Source organism: Clinocottus analis, unplaced genomic scaffold (genome assembly GCF_023055335.1).
Source record: "Clinocottus analis isolate CAN_PGR_092001 unplaced genomic scaffold, fCliAna1.0.p SCAF_317, whole genome shotgun sequence".
NCBI lineage: Eukaryota > Metazoa > Chordata > Actinopteri > Perciformes > Cottidae > Clinocottus > Clinocottus analis.
The window spans coordinates 11,556-16,779 of record NW_027176062.1 but is presented as its reverse complement, the minus strand read 5'-3'; the positions used below and the strand labels follow the sequence as shown (position 1 = coordinate 16,779).

General features: G+C 44.8%; 1 long non-coding RNA gene across 1 annotated transcript; it reads right to left on the bottom strand.

The window, feature by feature from the left end:
* Positions 1 to 189: 189 nt before the first annotated feature.
* On the bottom strand, positions 190 to 4,956 carry LOC137798814 (uncharacterized). Its single transcript, XR_011079394.1, has 4 exons — positions 4,785 to 4,956; positions 4,455 to 4,539; positions 1,654 to 1,791; positions 190 to 566 (listed from the first exon to the last, which is right to left on the bottom strand). It is a non-coding gene; the product is annotated as an uncharacterized lncRNA (long non-coding RNA).
* Positions 4,957 to 5,224: the final 268 nt, after the last annotated feature.

Genomic DNA, 5,224 nt, shown 5'->3' with positions numbered 1-5,224 from the left:
AAAAACAGGAAAAGACATATACCATATGCCATACTACGATATTGAACATCTAACACGATAACTCGTCATCGGTTATGCGAGTAGGGTCTTATGTCCCCACGCACCAAAAGCTTACTGATCACAGTACTTTACATTAAACACAGTCCTCTTAAGGCACTAAGTGCTTTCAGTGATGATCATAAAAAAATAGAGAGAAATAGAAGCAAGTGCTCCTGATTCTGTGCTGGAGTCCTGCTGAGTTTGAACAAAGAAAAGCAATACATGGAGACGGTTACTACCAACTAAAATACAACAATTTGGTGCAAATTGTGTTTTTGTAATTCAGTTGTCAGACAGACGTGAGGATTATTGATTTTCACTTGGTTTAGTAGTTAAAATAAACATAAATTGGAAGTTTTAGTGCTCCAAGACACTTTAATTTTGTTCTTACCTGTACTGAGGAGGTGACGTTCCCTTTGCGTCACATGTCAGAGTGGCTTCTTCTTCGATGGAGTCCATTGGAATGAACAAGTCACCTGGCTCCATCCTCCATCTTGGACCATGGTATGATCCACTGTCCAGGCAATCTGTCAGAGTAAAAGTAACAGCCGGAGTGGTACAATACAAAAAAAGTGCCGTTTTGGCCACCACAATTCCCTGTTCTTCTGGGGGAAATAGGATATTCAGGTCTAATTGTGAGGCTCTCTCACAATGGAAAGTTAGGCCTTACAGAAAATGGGAAGTGAGGAAATATTTTACGTTTCATATTATCTTGAGTTGTCGCAAAGTGCAGATTCTACCGAGAGAACCAGATAAATAATATTGCATTCCTATGCATTTAAAACAAGTGCATTTCCATAGGATGAAAGATCAGTCATCCATTGGTAAATTGCTATATCGCGGTTCACCTTTCGCGGACTCACAGATTTTTTTTTTGTTGCTTTTTTTTTTTTTTACAGCTACAGTATGAACGTGCATTGTGTTCATTCAGCTGAGGGACTGTACTGTACACCTTGTCGATCAGTCTCCTCCATGCAGAGTCTCCTGGACAGGACAGATTACGTCCAGATAAACAGTCTGCGGAGCGGCTCCCGGACAAAGAGGCGCGGTCAGAGGACCTCGTAGATTGATCATTACAATGAAATTTGTTAAACATGTTCGGGCTTATTTTTTAAATCCGCGAAACTTTGAGAGTGTTTAAATAAGAGAGAAATGTGAGAAAATGTTAATGCCTGTCTGAGAAAAGTGTATAAAAGTGTGGGTTTAGGGGTTTTACGGCCTTGAAACATGTATAATAATGGTAAAAAAATAAATAAAGCACACTACTTTGCGGATTTCGTCCATCGCGGGTTGTTTTTGGAACATATCCCCCGTGATAAACGAGGGACGACTATTACATGTAAAAAGAAAATGTTTTAATAGTTGAAATCAAGAACAAGATCATATACAAAGAAAGAAAACTCTCGGGTTACAGTCCCAGGTAGAGTGGAGAGGAAGATTGAGAGTATTGTTTCTGTGTTGAAAATGGAAGTCAATACTGAGGAGTGCCCCTTTAAACCTGGGCCATCCTATCATCTCTGACACTGACATGATTTTCACCTCTTCAGCTATCATTTCGCAACTGTAAATGTCCAAACGGGAAAGAATCATTACTCATATAAAAAGGTGGTTTACCTGCCAGACAGTCGATGATTGATAACAGTAGAAGCTGTTTCCATGGCAACGTCATCTTTGGCAGCCAAGGGCAAACGGGACTTTCATCCAATAAGCTTTGAAATGGCACTCGTGTTCGCCGAGAGAGGGCCGCTTGACCTGTTGGAACAAGGACTTTGTTGTAAAACACAAAACTCGCTGAACCCCAATATTTTTGTCCCACGTTCAACATTATGTCTTGGAATCATCCATCGGGGAAGTGTACATTTCAGTCGTGGAAATATATATATTTGGTCAAACCGTCTGTGGGGTTTGGTACAAGACGAGTCTCATTACTTCTGTCCATTCTCACATTTCTGACCAGTGAAGATCCAGCAAGTGTCACGTTGTGCTGTCTCCGGCCAACTTGCAGTCAGAGATGTCTGAGGGCGATACCAGAGGCATATGGGAAGAAGCCCATGCCAATCTATTAGGGAGGCGACCAACGCCTTAGCTCATCCTTCACTTGGACGGATTCACTCTGGCTGCCTGAGGAGACTTGGACCTGGGAATTGGGTGCCATCCAATCAATTAGATTCACCCACCGCAGCATGTGTCTCCCCACATGCTGCGGTGAATCAAGACAGCCTGATGAGGAAGCCATTCCATCCAGGTCCATAATCAAGGGCAAGAGTCTGTCTGCCTGTAACATGTGCTGCAAATTGCGATACAGCAACTTCTTGCAGGAGACCGAGCGAGTAATGATGCAATTATGAAATGTCAAACATATCCACAACAGAGAACCAGTTATAAAACGGCCGTTGAGTGAGCAGATACGCACACATTAACATGTGCAGCGTAGATGCAGATTGATGCACAATTGTGTGTGAAAGCGTGCACATGAATAAGCTGGTCTGCACTCACTCACACACAATTCTTCAAGAGGTGTTCAAGATATATTAAGGGCAGAGACCGATAATAACACCAATCTGCTAAATGTCACACAGCCTACATACACCTACACACCAAAGTCACTTTCTCACCACGGGAACAACGGGTATAACACCCTGCCTCCACACACACACGCACACACACACACACACTCGCTTCCCATTTAGAAGACCTAAGCCGTGATGTGCGGCTCATTTGTGGTCTAATCCTGGGGCGAGCCTGGTTCAGAGCGCTACTTATTGAGTGTCTAATTGTTTGTCAGCTGCCTGGATGTCAAATCAGACACGTGGGGTCTCAACCAGAATTTTCCTCCCTACCTTTCATGTTTGCTCGGCCCTTTCTTCTTCCACCCAAAGTCTGCTAAATTGGATTGGTACGCTTCCTCTCAAGACGAGTCCTGCATGCCAAACCTCAGTGATAGGCCCACAGTGTGCAAACTGCTGGCACCTCAGGACTGAGGATTGGTGTGAGGAAGAAGGTACAGTGGGTATTACACTATACTGTCGACTATGCATGTTATGGTTTGCATCTGTAATGGGGTTTCGTCAGGGATGCCACCGCTTAACATCAGATGCAATAAGTTCCTTTCTTTTATTCAGATCTAATAAATCATTTACAAACACAAAAATATGGAGGTCTGTCACTGACATGACCAAGAGCAGGTCCCTCTGTGATTTGCATGTACATAATCTATGAGATTGTTTACACCCATATAGCCAACACACACGCATACACACACGCGCTGCTTGCACTTATGGATAATGGCGATAACGATGACACTGATAGGAGGAGGTGAGAAAGCTTTACAGGGTGAATCGCTCTCAATCACAGAGGGATCATTCCTGTACCAAGACACCACTGGGTTAAATAATGTATAATCATGATATCTACCACCTCCATCTCACTCCGCCTGCATCCAAGTAACACGCTGGTTGAACAAATAGCCCAGCTGGCAGAGTGGGAGTGTACTCACTTTGAAGGCCTTAGCTGCATTCATCACAGATATTCTAGCTGACATTGTGGCATACCAGTATGCAATTACCTGGTGAATGTGCAGCGAAGACATGGTGTGTGTGTGTGTGTGTGTGTGTGTGTGTGTGTGTGTGTGTGTGTGTGTGTGTGTGTGTGTGTGTGTGTGTGTGTGTGTGTGTGTTAGTGTGTGCGTACCTATGTGTGCACCTTTTAAACTTAGTGTATCTCAGTAGACATTTTGCCAATCACTGCTGTCACACTTCTCAAGACTTGCTGAATGCATCGCATCCCTTTAATACATGTGGAACACTTGCACATGTATGGTGTCTTTTTGTGCAGACTCGCACCATATGCGCACCGACGTGTTAGTGTTGGCCCGCAGCAACACATTTCACAGGGTGAGTCAAAGTGAAGACATGCTGCACCACACACCAGGTAGGAACCTCATGAGCAGTAAGAGGCTCCACTGTGAGTAATGTGGCAGCGTCTACACAGCACTTTGACAAAGAAAGGCACGGCCGAGCTAGAAAAGAGCTCTTTCTTTAAAACAATATATCAACGTGCCCGTATCTGTGAACGCATGCCCCTCCAACAGCAAAGCAGACTACGCCGAGCGTGGAGGAATTGGCTGCAGTTGGGAGGGCACGTCACGTTACTCCAGCCTAAATTATTATTATCAAAGGAATTGATGGGCCAATTTGGGACAGTGTGCAAGACAGGCCGACACGTGAGCCCGTTACGGTCAATAAATATTTTAGCATATACATATCACTGTGTAAATAATTTCTGTATTTGGGCACGTTCACAATTGCCAAGTATATATATATATATATATATATATATATATATATATATATATATATATATATATATATATATATATATATATATATATATATATATATATATTTGTGTCTTACCTCTTATCTTGAAATATCTTGAGACCAGCAGGAACCAAATTCAGCCCTCGCGGAACAAGCGACAGATTGATCCTCCATGGAAACCCTTTTAGGAAAAAATCGGTCACAATCGCAAGGTCGTTCATACAGGTGAAGAATTGAGCCACTGGTCAGTCAGAGATAACGCAGGAGGCACAAACACACGCGTTTCATGCCGCTGCGCTGCCGCTTCTCCTCCACTCCCCACCAAAAAAAAAAAAAAAGCAAAACATACACGCACACACACACACACGCGCACACACACACACACACACACACACACACACACACACACACACACACAACACCCACGTTGTTCGCCGTGTTGAATCACATTTGAAACATCCCCGGTGAAGAGGCTCGACCCTCGCCTGTGTTTACGCTCCCGAATCCAACGCGCGCAGGTCTGGAAATTGGGCTTGAAAGGGAATCTCGCGGAGATGATTTATTATGCACATCAAGCCAGCTCCCCTTGCGAAGAAGAAGTGGGCTGCACGGCGGCGAGGAGGCGACGGAGGAGCAGCCAGAACCAGCAGCGACGGGATGGGAAGGTGCGGGAGGGAGCGAGGGAGGGAGGGAGGGAGGGAGGGAGGGAGGAAGAGGCGCACCTGGCGGGGGAGTGCGCCCCCTCGCGTCAGACCACAGTGTTGCAGCGGAACTGTGAGCCGCCGTGATTCTCCAGCTATTAGAGGAGCACGGGGGAGTTTGTGTTTTCGTTTGCTTGTCTCCGAGGTTTAGACAACGCAATTATG